The sequence below is a fragment of the Acyrthosiphon pisum genome, chromosome A2, assembly GCF_005508785.2.
Source record: "Acyrthosiphon pisum isolate AL4f chromosome A2, pea_aphid_22Mar2018_4r6ur, whole genome shotgun sequence".
Classification (NCBI taxonomy): domain Eukaryota; kingdom Metazoa; phylum Arthropoda; class Insecta; order Hemiptera; family Aphididae; genus Acyrthosiphon; species Acyrthosiphon pisum.
In genome coordinates, this window is record NC_042495.1 from 30,277,675 (window position 1) to 30,294,594 (window position 16,920).

The 16,920-nt window shown below is 27.0% G+C and overlaps 1 protein-coding gene and 2 long non-coding RNA genes across 3 annotated transcripts in view; all 3 read left to right on the top strand.

The window, feature by feature from the left end:
- The window catches only part of LOC115034311, a 4,555-nt gene extending 2,462 nt beyond the window's left edge, over window positions 1-2,093 (top strand). The window contains exon 2 of the long non-coding RNA XR_003839675.1: window positions 2,061-2,093. This is a non-coding gene — a long non-coding RNA (uncharacterized LOC115034311). The remainder of the gene's footprint in view (window positions 1-2,060) is intronic.
- Window positions 1-16,920, top strand: part of LOC100573156 — a gene marked incomplete in the record, with an annotated part of 82,952 nt that overhangs the window by 20,672 nt on the left and 45,360 nt on the right.
- Window positions 7,877-11,817, top strand: LOC115033064. Its single transcript, XR_003839674.1, has 4 exons — window positions 7,877-8,045; window positions 8,833-8,880; window positions 11,476-11,508; window positions 11,664-11,817. It is a non-coding gene; the product is annotated as an uncharacterized LOC115033064 (long non-coding RNA).

Genomic DNA, 16,920 nt, shown 5'->3' on the forward strand with positions numbered 1-16,920 from the left:
AATAAATATCAAACAAGTCAAATAAAATGGAAAATTTCGAGATTATAAAGAATTTCGTAAAAATTTGAATTTTAAATGATTATAAAAAATATTGAGCCTATATATTTTTAATATATTTTAGTGCTATTATATAAACTTTTTATTCAATTTTCAAGCTTTTTGACGAAAAAACACAATGTTCTTATCATTTATAAATTATTATCGAATAAAAAGTACAAACTCAAAGCGAGGGAAAATATTTTGAAAATGTTATCATGTATAGAAAATAATAATATAAACGTTTGATGGAAATTTCAAGTACCTTCGATTAATAGTTTTTGAAATATAAAAAGAAGAAAATCGTTGAATAAGAGAATTTATTAAGTTACGGGTGAATATACAATATCTAACATCAAACGCTCGTAAAAATATAATTTTTCCGGTAAACTTTTTTTTTGTTAAATGTCAAAAAAAACTTAAGGGAAATCTTATACGAAAATTTCAAATCTTAGGTAAGTATAAAAAGAATCTTTTTGATGAATTTTAAATTCGAAATAATATGCCAATTTTTGTGATTTGATAATTTTTTTAAACATTTTGACTTCAGTCACTAATAAAAAATTATTGTTCATTTACGCTTAATTTTTTTTTTTAATTTCCACTTACATCAACTTATGTGAAACATTAGATTATATTTTCAAGTATTAAAATTTGATTTTTATTAGATTTTCATTCTATAAATAACTTAAAAATGTTATTCGTTGGGTCAAAATACTTTAAAACTAAATACAAAATTCATAAAAAAGTTAATATAATAGCAGTTGAAAAGTAATGAGAACATTGGTTAGATTTTTTTTTATAAGCATATGAAGTTCAAATGTTGACATAAACCATCAACATTTTGAAAATTTTGAAAATATTTTTCAGTTAGCAATTCATTAAGTAAAGTTTTTCCTTACATTGGTAACATTAGAAATATTGGTAGAAGATTCCCCATAAATCGAGCCCTATTAGGTAAAAGGGCGTAAGCGACATTTTCATTTTTTTAGAGGAACTAAAAAATACTTTTAAAATCGAATATCTGATGGATTTTTATGAAAATTAGATGTGTAATTATAAAAAAATTATTTCAAAATTACAATTACAGAATAAAAATAATATTTTTAATATTGTGTAACTTATGTCGCTTACAATAAAATACATTTTCGAATATAGCTCAATGGTGCTTACACTTTTAACTTTCGGCGCTTACAAATCACATTTTGTCGTGTTGATTAGTGCATGGCGCTTACACTAGTCTTACACTACTCCATGCAACAAAGTCGCTTACGTATTTTTTTCGAAATTAATGTGACTTACGATGAACTTTGAAGTTATTATCTAAACGACATGTCGCTTTCGTCCAATTTTTAAATGGCAAAATGACATGCTTTGGTTTATATTGTCGCTTAGCTATTTTACAGATCGATGCGTCAGAATTTTAGAAAAATTTTGATACCAATATCTCATTTTCGCCAAAATTGTCGCTTACGCCCTTTTACCTAATAGGGCTCGAAATGTTTCTACATAAAGCAAAAAAAATGTACTGGAAAGTAACATTTTTTTTATGAATGTTTGAATTAAAATTTTTACGATATTAGAATTTCATTAGTAAGTTCTCGAATTTTCATTCATCAATTGTTGATATTTTGTTGTGGATACCCAATTCATGTATATTTATATTTATATTTATATTTTTTTGTATATTTAATGCATATCATTTTTTAATGAGGGCCCCCCCCCCCGCATTGAAAGTAGCTGTTTACGCTACTAGGAACATACAACGACGGAAGTTTCGTATTATATGTATATTTTATTCTTATTGTATTACTTGTATTGCTTTGTTCCGGTTGAAAATAGTTTGTTTAAAATTTGTTCTATGATGATTATTTCTTAAAGTATTGTGTATTGATAAAATAAATCTTTGAATTGTTAAGCATTTATAAATCATTTACTATAATATTTATTAGTGTTCATCTAAATAAAAAATTTTGCACTAATACTAATAACACCAATAGGTAAACTAATATATATTATTTCAGCATATTTCAGTGGTTTTATACAAAGTACATTCGGTAATAATTAATAAAATGGTTAAAATTCATAGATCTGACATTTGATATAATATTTTAAAATTAATTTAAATACGCACTAAGTACCAATAACAGGTTCAATGATTATAATATTCAAAAAATTATTTAAATCATACCGTTTTTATTTTTGTTTTTTAGAAAAAAAACAAATTGAACCAGTTTCATATTGTAAATCCTTTGAAAAGTCGACAAATATAATAAGTACATAAAACAATTTTATTTTTTATTATAAACTTGCACATTTAAAATTATGATGGTCTAATGTAAGAAATTTTGTATTTATTGAAAACAAAGGTTTTACATTTTATATTTATGATTTATATAATCTTATTAGAAATATTTACTAAAAAAACTTTCAAAATATTTGTAACCGAATTTTTTAATTTGTCACTAATTGTAGTCAACTTTTCAAATTTGTAACTTCTTAGATCAAATGTTACAAATGGTTTCTCAATGACAGGCCAACTTCAAGCCAGCCACTCACCAACTTTCACCAAATCGAAGCAAATGCTTTTGCTAATTATTTTTCTAGCGTTTATGAAAATTATAATTATTTCAATAAAAATTTTAAACCACATAATCCACCCAAAGTAACTCCTTTCAAATGTTACTAAAAAGCCAAAATATTATTCAGTTATTGTGCAGCAAATTTTTACCTGCAAACATGGGTGAATGTATTAATAATATTATAGCTATATTTTTTATATTTTTTATTCTTGGTTGTACGTAGCTGAAGACGGTAAGTATCTTTTTATTTGTTTCTACTACGTATACAGTATACATAATTCATAACAGATTGAGTCAGATTCATATTAATAGGTAGGTAATATAGGTAATATTATAGATAATCTTAGATATAAAATACATGATTGTAGTTTTAGTTCATAAACTGATATACTAAAAAAATATGATCAAATAGTATTATTTGACAAGATTTTCAGCGAAATTAAATTCTTCAAACAATAATAATTTTAATATAATAGCAAGCCCATTATTACTATGATATTTTTTTATTTTTGGCAGATTAAATTTATATTATGGTTTAACTGATACTTCTAATGATATAGTTAATGCTTTTCCTAATTATTTTTCAAGCGTTTATGAAAATTATAATTATTTCAATAAAAATTTTAAACAACATAATCCACCCAAAGTAACTCCTTATGTTGCAGTAGCTTAGGGCTGTTCGATTATTTTGATTAATCAAAATTTCCTCCGATTAATCGATTTAATCGATTATTTTACGCATCAAAAAAAAACCGATTAATCGTAATATTGATTAATTGGTTATTAATCGATTAATCGAATATCGGATAAATCGATTAATCGAATATCGGATATTAATCGAATATCGACTAATCGATTTTTTTTTATGTCATAAATCTATTAATCAAATCAGGATATTTTAGAACTTTATATTCGGTTATGACTCAAGACTTAATAAAATTGCACTGTTAACTTATTAATAAATTAATTACTCAATTACTTCTTGATTAAATTATAAATTGATTGTTACAAATTAATCGATTAATCGTTAATTCAATTAATCGATTAATCGGTTAATCGCGATTCTGATTAATCGGGTTAATCGCGATTCTGATTAATCGGTTGATTAATCATTTTTCAATTAATCGATTTTTTCAATTAATTGTGCATTACCATAATCGATTCCCCCCAAAAATAATCGAACAGCCCTACGAGTAGCTCCTTACCCTTATGTTCCAATTCCAGGCTCCAGTCCTGGTTCTGATTTAATACCAAACAAAATCCTAAGACACCACTACATTACATTATACTATTATATATAACATTTTTTACTAACCATTAATTATTTTAGAAAATGCTGAGAAAAAATTGGGTAAATATTGTTATATTTTACCTTACCACAAATACTTATAGGTACATCATACACGTGTATAAAATGATTTCCGCTTTAATCATAATGTGATCACTTTCATATTGTAAAATATTTATTATGTATATACAAGTAAGTTGAATCATTGGTATTTTCAGTGGCGTAGTCATGGTGGGGGGTTGTATTGCCCGTTTCTCAAATGGTTATATTAAACATTGAAGCCACATAAAAATAATATATAGGAATTGACTATTTTTTTTAAAAATTTTGATTCCACCTCATTTTAAAATCATGGAGTAATTCATTTTATGCAAACATAAAAAATAAATTACGCATTGTTTATTCCTAAAAGTAATTTAAATAATTAAATTGCAATTATTGGTTATTGGTCAATATCTTATGTCTGATACTTTTAATGATAATATAGTTAATGCTTTTGCTAACCTACAAATGTTCACTGAATCGATAGTCCTCAATCAGTTTTTAAAGAAGCTCACTCAACATAAATATAATCATAAATGATAGGTACATCAAAATATTAACATTGGAGCGGTATGAATTGTTATATCCATTCGCCCCTTCATACAAAACGGTTTTTTTTTCTAAGTTACCTATCTATACTAATACAATTTATACAAGAGAAAAGATTTGTATATTTGATTGCAACGAATAAACTCAAAAACTTATGGACAGATTTCAAAAATTCTTTCAACATTAGAATGCTACATTATCCCTGAGTTACATCGATTATAATATTTATTACAAGAAAAAATTAGAGATCCCCACTTATTCTACTATCCAAAAAATTAAGGCAGGTGTTCTTCAGGGTAGTGATCTCTCTCCTATACTTTATAATATCTATACCTCTGATATGCCCACTTCCAATCAAATTCTCCTCGCCACATTTGCTGACGACACAGCAATATTTGCTTCAAATAATGACTCAGACACCGCTTCACACAACTTAAAATTGCACTTAAATTTAATTGAGTCTTGGGCAAATAACTGGAAAATTAAAATTAATGACAATAAATCCCCTCAGGTTAATTTTTCCCTTAAGAAAAAAGAATGTCCCTCACTCAAATTTAATAACAAACCAATTCCTCTTCATCAATCAACTAAATACCTAGGTATCACTCTAGACATAAGGCTAACCTGGGCAAATCATACAAAAAATAAACGTAAACAACTTATTTTATGTATCAATTTATATTATGGTTTAACTGATACTTCTAATGATATAGTTAATGCTTTTGCTAATTATTTGTCAAGCGTTTATGAAAATTATAATTATTTCAATAAAAATTTTAAACAACATAATCCACCCAAAGTAACTCCTTATGTTGCAGTAGCTCCTTACCCTTATGTTCCAATTCCAGGCTCCAGTCCTGTTCCTGATTTAATACCAAACATAATCCTAAGACACTATTACATAACATTATACTATTTTATATAACATTTTTTACTAACAATTAATTATTTTAGAAAATGTTAAAGCATGTTTCAGTAAGTATTATAATATTTTACCTTGCAAAAAATACCTATAGGTACATCATACACGTCTATAAAGTATAATCATAACCCAGACAGCATTTTGTAATTATAATATTATAATAGTACTTCCAACATCATTACTCCTTCATCTAGTGTACCACAGGTTGCTATTCTTTTGCCGTCATTTTTCTCTCTACTTGTAAATAGTGCAGCCTCTGTTTTACGTCATGCACGCCTTCTTATATTTGCCGATGACATGAAACTTTTTATGCGTATTCATAATGAAAATGATGCTAGTGTTCTTCAAACTGACCTCAATCGTTTAGTACTTTGGAGTGAATCCTTAAGGTTTGTCACTAAATATTTCTAAATGCTTCAAAATGTCTTTTTTTCTGTACATCATCTCCAATTACTTTTGATACACTATCCATGACATTCCTATTTCAAATAAATCTTCAGTACGGGACCTAGGCTTTTATTTTTCTCCCAAATTATCTCTAGGCTTCACATACAGGAGATATGCTGTAAATCTCTGAAAATACTGGGATTTATTAAACGCATCTCTTCTGAATTCAAATTGGACCAGGCATTAAAGATTCTGTTCTGCTCTTAGTCCGACCTATTTTAGAGTATGGATCGGTTATTGGGACCCTCAATTATCTATAGACTCTTTAATGATAGAAAGGGTCCAACGGAAATTTTTATCATTTTTTGATTTTTCACTAAATATACCCTGTCCTCCTCATGATTACAAACCTGTCAGTAAAACTTTAAATTTATCTAGTCTTCCTGATCGTAGACGTAGTGCTAATATAACATTTTTAAAAAAGATTTTATCTAACGTTATTGATTGCCCTACCCTACTCTCTCAATTAAGTTTTAAAGTTCCACCACGTCCGACTAGATATACTCCTTCTTTTTTATTTCCATTTTCTTCTTCTAATCACTTAGGTAACTCCCCTATAAACCGTCTTATGCGGATTGCTAATGAAGACCCCACATTCAATTGTCCTTAAAACATTGTTCAACTGGTTTATGCTAATATTATTTCAATCTTCATTAGTTTTAGTTTCATTGATAAATTGTTTATTTATTATATTTGTTATTCATTCATTTTAATTAATTGTTAAATTACTATTATATCACTTTTGTTTTGGGCCCAGGCCTGTATCTTATCAAAAATAAAAATAAAAATAAAATAAAAATAATAACGTTATAATAATATTATTCGTTATATAATGTTATAATAATATTATTAAACAAAAAATTGCTGTCTGGGAATGTGATCACTTTCATGCAGTAAAATATTAATTATGTATATACAAGAACGTTGAATTATAGGTATTTTCAGTGGCGTAGTCATGGTGAGGGGTTGTCTTGCCCCTTTCCCAAATGGTTATATTAAACATTGAAGCCAAATAAAAATAATTTATAGGAATTGAGCACTTTTGTTAAAATTTTGATTCCCCCCTCATTTTAAAATCAGAGCATAGCCATGGTGGTGAAAACAAATCACAATTTTAAATCGAGAAGTTAAAAGTTAATATGGAAAAGAATATTAACATAACTACTCAATATAAACATGTGTTCTTTCTAATTTCCTAAATTATGAGAAACAAATTTACTGAACTATCTAATCTACAAAATATATCTAATTACAAAATTTATTTTATTACGAAAAGTAACGAAAATGTTTGAATTATTATTGGATTCGATTATTTTTATTTTTATTTTTATTTTCATATTTATACATTATATATAAAATCATAAAATCGAAAAATTTCAAAAATTGTGGAAAATTGATTATTTTTAAATGAATCGAAATAAGCTAAGTTAATTCAAATGTCAATTTTATTAAACTAGTTAAGTTCATAAGTTGATTTGAAAATTAACTGAACTTAATTTTATTCAACTAGTAAATGCCCACCTTTAATAATTTTTACAAAGCTAAAAATGTCTTATAAACTTTGGGTTCAAGTCAAATCCTGAATTCAATCATTCGTATAGTTTGTACTACAATATTTAAAAATAAAATGTTACCTACCTAAAAATTATTATTAGGTATTTCGGGTTTATCACTTAGGTATATAGTTTTACAGTTGAAGTAGGTATTAATAAAATATATTACAATATTTCGGATGATGAGAGTATGAGACTCGCGCCACTCGCAAGATTATAGGTTCCTATAGCTCTTATATTTGGACTTGAGGAATTTTAGTTGCACTGAAGTAGATGTTAACAATTTGAATATACGGTATTAGTTTATTACGCATGGTTAAATCATACAATAATCTTATCTAAATAAATAAATATTTGTAACTGAATACCTATATTATGTAAATATTACTACTATACGTCTTTATCGTAGGTATAATATATTATTATGTACATATTGTACCTATTACTAATTTAACTTTTAGACACATTTAGCTGTATAGTGTCAAAATTAAGTACATAATATATTTATTGTACCGATACCTACCAGTTGATAGTTTTAAAAATATTATAAATATTCGTTGTTATTTGAAACATCGTTGCAGATGAATTAGAAGAAAAGGAGTTCGTAAGTTATGATAAAAAACATGGTGAGAATTTAATTTATATCTTTGAAAATAAAACTTTTTTTTAATTTGTATAACATTTAATCAGCTTTTATATTTAATAGTATATCATGTATTGTTTATAATAATTAATCTTATGATTTATAATGCATACTATAGGTACTAATTTTGTGTAGCTACCTAAAACATATTATATTTAATTTAAAAGAAAAAGTTCTAACTAAATGAAAAAATTATATAACAACCAAAAGGTTATTGATCTGAAGATCTTTTTGGTTTACATCCACATGAACTTTTTACATTTTAGTTTTTTTTATGTTGAGTTTGATTAAAAAAAATAAATAAAAATCAATTGTTTACGCAGAATATTTTTGTGAATTTTTAAATATGTCAATAATAAAAAATAATTATTAGAAATAAAGATTAAAAAAAAGATGAGACAGATTCAAGTGGAAAATAGTTTAAAATGGTTTTTCTGAACATTCTGATATTTTGAGATATTCCATTTTGGTTCTGAGCCGACGAATTTAGTTAATTGAAAAACCAACAATATCAGCATATTGCGATGAATTTATCGGATAATAACTTTGATATGCTCAATTCAATGTAACTGGCCCCGAAAAAATAGATGAGCATTTTTATTTATGTTAAATTTTACCGTATTTTTCCATAATTCTTTTGCCAATTTTATAATATTTGGTTTCATACTTCAATTTCTTTGAACTTGGTGGATCATATGAGTTCTTTGAGATGGGCTGAAGTCAAGAATTTTTACAATAATTTATAAACGTAATATATATTTATAATTTAGGTCTGTGGAAAAATACAGAACATTGGTCTACAAAAGCTAACAATTACCGTAAGTATACATTAATTATTTATAGTTGTAAGGTTCATGCTTATATTATTTAGATTTGTGGTAAAACATTATACGGTTCATTAATTAGTTTTAGTTTTACAAATATTTGAATATTACGTAACGGTAACACGAGTTATAGGTTAGTTATTAGTCCGCTCTGGTAAAATTAAAAATATACTATGCTCAAGAGATGGCGTTGTGCACCGTATGCCACCGCCGTGCCAGACTGTAATCGACCGTCAGCCTATAATATATTAGGAACTATTTACTAAGTATATTTGACAAACCTGGGTAAAATCAGTTAAAAAGTTAAATTTATGTTTAAAGTTTAAATTTTAACTTAACTTTTTACAATTAAATATTCATTAACTTACTTTTTAACTAAACCGATTTTTATTGATTTAAACTTAATAAATAACGAGTTGTTTATAATCAAATCCAAGATAAGTTAATTTTGAAATATATTGATTAACTTTAAACTTTTCAAATATTTTCTATCAATGTAACTTAACTCAATTAAAAATTATCATTAACTTGCCCAACCATGAAATATTATGATATCATTGTGATTAAAGTAATTATTTTTATTATTAGGAATTAGCACAATAGTAGGTTAATTTAATTTTTGCCAAGAATATTAGATTCATTTTAAAATGTCATTATGCGTATTAAGTATAATAATTTACTCTAAAAGTTTTATATACCCATAAATAATATATTGAAATTAAAATGAAATAACTAAAATTGTTATTCTTGGTTTTAATATGTAATTTCTTTCAAATTTGAACTTATAATGTTTGTAAAAAATATCTGTGTTTATATATTTTTTAGATTTTTTAGAAACATTATAAACCATTTATGAGAATCCTTGTTTGCATTTTCAATCTTTTGCTATAAAAGTAGAACATATTTTAATGAACTTTTAACAACTAAATAATTTGTAAATTTTCGATTTTATAAATGTTGTCAACATTTAAAATTTAAAAGCTTAGATATACAATAAACGTCGTATCTATGGATCTCATTATTTCTCAACTACTATTATATAACTACTTATGAGGAGCTTGTATTAAATTTTCATAGCATGGATATATAATGACATTTTTGAATGAATATCAGCTTGCCAAATAATTTTTGAATTTTGAGATTATAAAGAATTTTGTAAAAATTTGAATTTTAAATGATTATAAAAAAAATCGTGCCTATATATTTTTAATATATTTTAGTGCTATTATATAAACTTTGGATTCAATTTTCAAGATTTTTGACCCAATGAATACAATGTTATTGACATTTATAAATTATAGAATGATCAGTAAAAAAAAATATTCAAATTTTAAATGCCTATCAATAACTCAAAGAGAGGAAAAATATTTTGAAAATTGTATTATGTATAGAAAACAATAAAAAATCATTTGATGGAAATTTCAAGTACCTTCGATTAATAGTTTTTGAATTACAAAAAATAAGAAAATCGTTGTTTATAAGAATGTTACGGGTGAATATGCAATATCTAACATCAAATGCTCGTAAAAATGTAATATTTTCGGTAAACCTTTTTTTTTTTGTTAAATTTCGAAAAACTTGAGGGGAATCTTGTACGAAAATTTAAAATCTTAGTTATAAAAGAAACACTTTTATGAATTTTAAATTCAAAATAATTTGCCAATTTTTGTGATATGATAATTTTGTTGACCTAATACAAGTACTAATTACCATCGACACTTGAAACTTTCATTAAATGTTAAAATGACCACTGTCCATTTTAGTACATGTTAATATTTTCAAACGATTTTGACTCTTTTCGAGCTATTTATAGCCATAAGACATCTTCTAAATGTTTCAAATTATTTTTCAGTATGAAATTTATAAAAGTTTTATTTTCATAGGTAGGTCCAAATCGGAAAGTTGCTCAAACAGGGATTTTGGGATATACTATCGAAATTTATGATAAAAATAACACTTTATTAAACAACCCAATATTTTGTTATATTGATGTATAATGTATATTTTATGCATATCATTTTTTAATGAGGCTCCCCCCGCATTTAAAGTAGCTTTGTAGGCCACTAGGTAGGTATATGCAATGCCGGAAGTTTCGTATTATAATGTGACGTATAATACTTAAGTCGTAAGGCAAAAAAAAGGTATTTTGAGATATATACATCAAAATATACAGAAAAAACAAACACATAAATTAGTGAAAATATCACGTATATCCCACAAAAACCTAAGGAGAATAGAAATATTGAACAATTTTCATGCATATCTAATCTCATTGATTCCCATATCAGTTTTATGGGTTTCCTGAAAAAACCACTATTTGTAGATACGACGTATTACCTCTTAGCCGACGAATTATATTTCATTCTTATTGTATTACTTGTATTGCTTTGTTACGGGTAAAAATAGTTTGTTTAAAATATGTTTTATGATGATAATTTTCTAAAATATTTTGAATTTAACAAATAAATCTTTAAATTGTTAAGCAATTATAAATCATGTACTATAATATTTATTAGTGTTCGTCTAAATAAAAAAATGTTACACTAATACTAATAACACTAATAGGTAAACTAATATATATTATTTCAGTTTATTTCAGTGGTTTTATAAAAAGTTGTTTAGGTAATAATTAATAAAATGGTTAAAATACATAGTTCTGACATTTCATATAATATTATAAAATTAATTTAAATACGCACTAAGTACCAATAACAGGTTCTAAAATTTATATATTTAAAACATTTATTTAAATCACTGTTTTTATTTTTATTTTTTAGGTAACCTTACAATAGGGCCAGTACTGTTTTGTAACTCTAGGTCAGAGCTTACTGTAAATAATACAGTTACATATTATAATTCATTGAATAAGGTCTAATGTAAGACATTTTGTATTTATTAGATAAAACGGTTTTATATTTTATATTTATGATTTATATAATCTTATTGTTTGATAAAGCATAATTTTTCTATATTATATTATGTACCTATTATATTATTGTCTCATCATCATCATACCTTTTTTTTTTATTATTAATACGTGCACATGTGATAAACATATATTATTTATTTAATGGGCGAGGCCCTTTTGACATTATGTAAATTAAAATTTAAAAGTTGATTATAAACGTAAATAAGTACATGCTTAATAAAATATATACAAAAATTAAATACCGAAAATTTTTTTTAAAAAATAGACTTTTACAATCAACCTTCTCATTGTTTCAATAGCTAGTTTGTGGTGGCATAAAGTATTTAAAAAGGAGTTGTAACATCACAGCATTTTTTGCCCTATTATTATTAAATACAACAAACATACCTGTACCCATATTATCATTCACGAGCGTATCTTATTATTATATTGTTATGATTATCGCGCACCAATGCAGGAATGACCGCAGTATTATGTAACAACTGTCCCCCGACCCACACAACCCGCAGTGATAGGGTACCTGCATGTCGTTGCTCACGGCCACCGATGCCGTCGGCGCCTACGTCGGGTCCCGCCGCACGACACCGGCGGAGCAAACTGTCAAAAAGCCTGATTATTGTATCAATTCCCTCTATTACACGACACTGACCTACACCACCACTCAACAACACCGAAAAGCTCCGTCGCGGGCCAAGCCGGATCGTCGTCTTTTCACTCCATTTTTCGCCTTCAACGGCTTTGGTCGTTTTGTTTTTTCTTCTTCAACGGCTCTGGTCGACGTTGACCATAACGATTCAACGACCGCGTCGACACCACCAAAAAACCACGTGACATCGCCAACAGTTCAATTCATAAATAAAACGCGTCTCCGGCAGTGTTGAGACCATCACCTCACCAACGTTCAACGCCGTTCACGTTTTCAACGACACTATACTACAACGCGCACGACCACGCCACATGATGGGCTAAAATCCACACGAGGGCCCGAACGAGGGGCCGAGCAATGTTCCTGTCAACATCGTCATCAACCCGTCAGCGTCACTGTCGTAAATTAAATATAATTTTTCTTCCCCTGTCCCCCCTTTTACAAGCACGCGGGCCGTAGATTATGTGGAGCCATCCTCCATGTAATCTACATGCTTCCCTTGAGGCGTCGCAAGACGTGGGTCCCTTTTATATTTTTTCCCTTTCTTTTATATACTATTTCTGTAGTCATGAATACATTTTCCCTGTGAGGGCACACTATGAGTGATATAGTGTGTCGCCTCCTGTGGGCCGGGAAAAATGCATAAAAATTATTATTGTTATATCTGTCATGTGCCCACACAGAATTATTACTATAAATGTTGTCATGCCGACAATGCCAATATTATTATTATATTAAAACTAATTAATTGTACATTTAATAAACCCACGCGATTACCCAAAACTTCAATATTATTATTTAACTTAATTATCTTTTCTCTTCTTCCCCCAAAATATAAATCTTCCTCATTCATTTGCGGATGCGTGTTCAAAGCCTATGAGTTCCACCGACTTCGCCCTCGGGCCACCACGCGGTGCGGCTCATAGGTCACGACCGAAGTGTTCCCCTTTGGTCGTGGGTGGTTTCTGGTAGTCACAAACTATCAGAATCTCACAGAGTGTAAATCTAGTGAAACGCTGGGGTACTTAAAGCACATTAGCGAAACAAGATCAGTGGATTCCACTTAGCTATTTAACAGTCCTTCAATAAATCTAATACCAGCAGATCGTGGTCTTTACTCATCCTACGAGGAAAGACTAAGTAGATTAGTTTTTTATTTTATTTGTTTCTATTAATAACAGAAATGTACAAAGAACAATACATAAATGTTAGTAAATATTAAGGATAACAATTATATAAGTAACAATATAATTATCAACAATAGTGCCTACGCGGTAGATCGCGGATCCCGTGCTATTTGTACGTAAGTTTATGATTTTACTCTAGTATGTATCAGAGTTATACCAAGATGGTCATTTTTACTTAACTTCACCTATGATGGATTAATATAATCAATTAATACAAAATCCTAACCTAACCTAACCGTACTAAAATCCGATGAATAAAAAAACACAAAATTTAACCGTCTTAAAATTAGCCTATCATCTTCCCAGAGGTCTAATCTACTCACGAAAATTGATCTTTATATAAAAATGGAGTGTGAAAAATATATGTTACCTCATCAAACAAGAACGGCTGTTTCTATATATTGACAAAAAATAATAATACAAATAAACAAACATGCCCGTAACCAATAGCAAGCAATATTCAATACATTTTTATTATTTTAATCTAAAACTACATTTTTTATTATTTAGTTAATTTTTTTCTGGACAGATGGCACCATTATTTTTTACATTCAAATTTTCTACTTTTCCGGTGGGTGTTCCTGAAATTTTCTTTCGTAAAAACCGTCTCCTGGCAATTACAAACATCTCCTAACATTTTATTTATTTAATTATATTTCTTAACATTTTCTTTATTTTTGATTTAACTTACACAATCTATATAAATAAAAAATAAAAAATAATTAAAAATATATTATTAAGTATCCACACTGGGATAAGTGATACTTGAGATCATATTTAATAACAAATAACCAGTTATTAAGAGATAAAATTCACAGACTAGTTTATCATAACATTGTTAAAATAATAAAGCTAAGTTTATCAAAATTGTATTATTTATTAACAGGGTTGGAATTTTATAGCACTTAAAATTACACAAATATGCACTATAATATTACCTTAAATATCGCTAAATATGCGCTAAAAATATGCAATAAAAACAACAATATATGTAAAAAAAGGAAGTTTATTAATTAATAATTTTTTAATCACTTATAAATTATTATAGGTATTTACTTAAGATTTGAAATAATTTGGTCACTCTAATTAGAATCCAAATGAATTAACTATACAGCGCATTCAACGCTCGTTTGTTGATAATCGGCGATTAATAATCGCAGTAGAAATCGACAAAAAACGAAACTAATACGAAATGATCGTAATAATACGGTTGAAGGAAAAATTACAAAATATAGCAATACAAATTGTACAGCAACATAATAAAACACAATTTCTTCCTACTTACTCATTATTTTTAATGTGACAATTATTATGCTCAATATTCAAACTGTATTATGTATGCCATTTGTTCAGTGTACAGAAGTAAGTATATTTAGGAAATAGGAATATTAGGAATAATAATAGTAATAAAAATAAATAAAACTTAAAATAATATGTATTATGAACAGAACAGAAATGTATTTGATTATTATATGCACAAACAATTACCTAGGTATATTAAAATTTTAAGTATAGATAAAATAAAAAAATAAAACAATTTATATATTTTATATAAAAAAAAATACAAACTAAAGTATAAAATCCCATTTTCGTGGTAACATTGGAAATTTATCGATATTTTCTTCCACATTTAAATCAACATTTCGGTATATGTTTAGTAAGGCCAATCCAGTAAGTCTCGTTTCTCCCATATTGTTTCGTAAGTATCTTTTAAGTCTCAGTTGAGTTGATAATGACCGTTTAGCAGTAGCAGTTGTAACAGTGGCCATAACTGTCAAAAGACTGTGAATGTTTGGGAAAAAATCATAAGACATTGCAGACAAAGTAGTCAATGATGTAGTTGGACGGTCTCTATCAGATACATTTTTCCATTTAGCTAGTCATATTTTAATTTCTGCGTCAAATGTTTCATAATTAGGTAAAATATCTTTATAAAAAGCGCTACCTTCTGAAAAATCTTTAAATCAGTTGTATTTTTAAGAAAAATTTGGAATAAGTGATGTAGTTTGGCCATTACATGATGATGATTAGTAAATCTATCTTGTAATTGCCAAATAAAATGGTCCAAAAACGGTAAAAAAAAAAAAAAAACTAAGAGTATCTACACTTCATACAGATACATCGGTACATGTATATGTAATGTTTCTACTGAATATAGTTGACATAAGACCGTCGATGTCCATCTGGTATTAGATACGAAGAGACGAAGATTAAACTGTAGGTAACTTTTTAATACGTGTAAAAAATAAACAAGTTTCAAAAACCGCAATTATTTATTGAGTATACATTTTTTTTAACTTTTAATTTAAACGACAGAATCGTCATTTACAACACTTTTAGTGATGAATAATAAAAGACGGTGTATACTGAAATATGAAACGTACTCACGAGTTTCAAGAACTATGACCAATATACAATAAGGCACGAGACCACTTTTTTGGATAATGTGTTTTCACCGTACTATTAATCTTATAATTACAATAACAAACAATACAAAAAAAAAGGCGGGTAAGTGGATGTCGCTCTGCTGTACAGTAGGTTACAAGTGGGTCACTGTATAAAGGATAGTATTAAATTTGAATTCAATGATAGAATATCACTGTATATGAAAAACAATTCTGAGCGGAGACAGTATGTCAGTCTAGGTGTAAGATATATTATATACTTATCTATGGTATTAAAAAAAAAAATTGATCAATAATAGGTATCTATAATAAATTCTAAATTACTCATATCACAATATATATTAGGTACTTATAACGCGTTATACATCAACAACAAATCGTGGTACTATCATAGTTATATAATAGTATATTTTAAAATTTTCAAGTACCCACGAATAATATTATACAATCACAACAAAACAACTAAAATAGTTATTCCAGGTTTTTTAATATGTAATTTCGTCCTAATTTGAGCTTAAAATGACTATAAAAATAAACTGTGGTAATGTATTTTTTAGATTTTTTGGCAACAGAATGAATTACTTACGTGGAATCTTGTATTAAATTTCCAATCCTTAGATATAAAATTTGAACATTTTATAGATTTTTAACTACGAAATAATTATTCAATTTTAAATTTGATACATTTTGTCAAAATTCGATCTTTAAATGCTTATAAAAAAAAATTGTGCTTATGTATTTTTAATATTTTTCAACTGCTGTTGTAATAATATATCAGGAGCATTGTATTAAATTTTTACATTTTTTGGCCAACAGATAAAACATTAATTGATATTTATAGAAAAAAAAAACTAAAAAATGAAAACT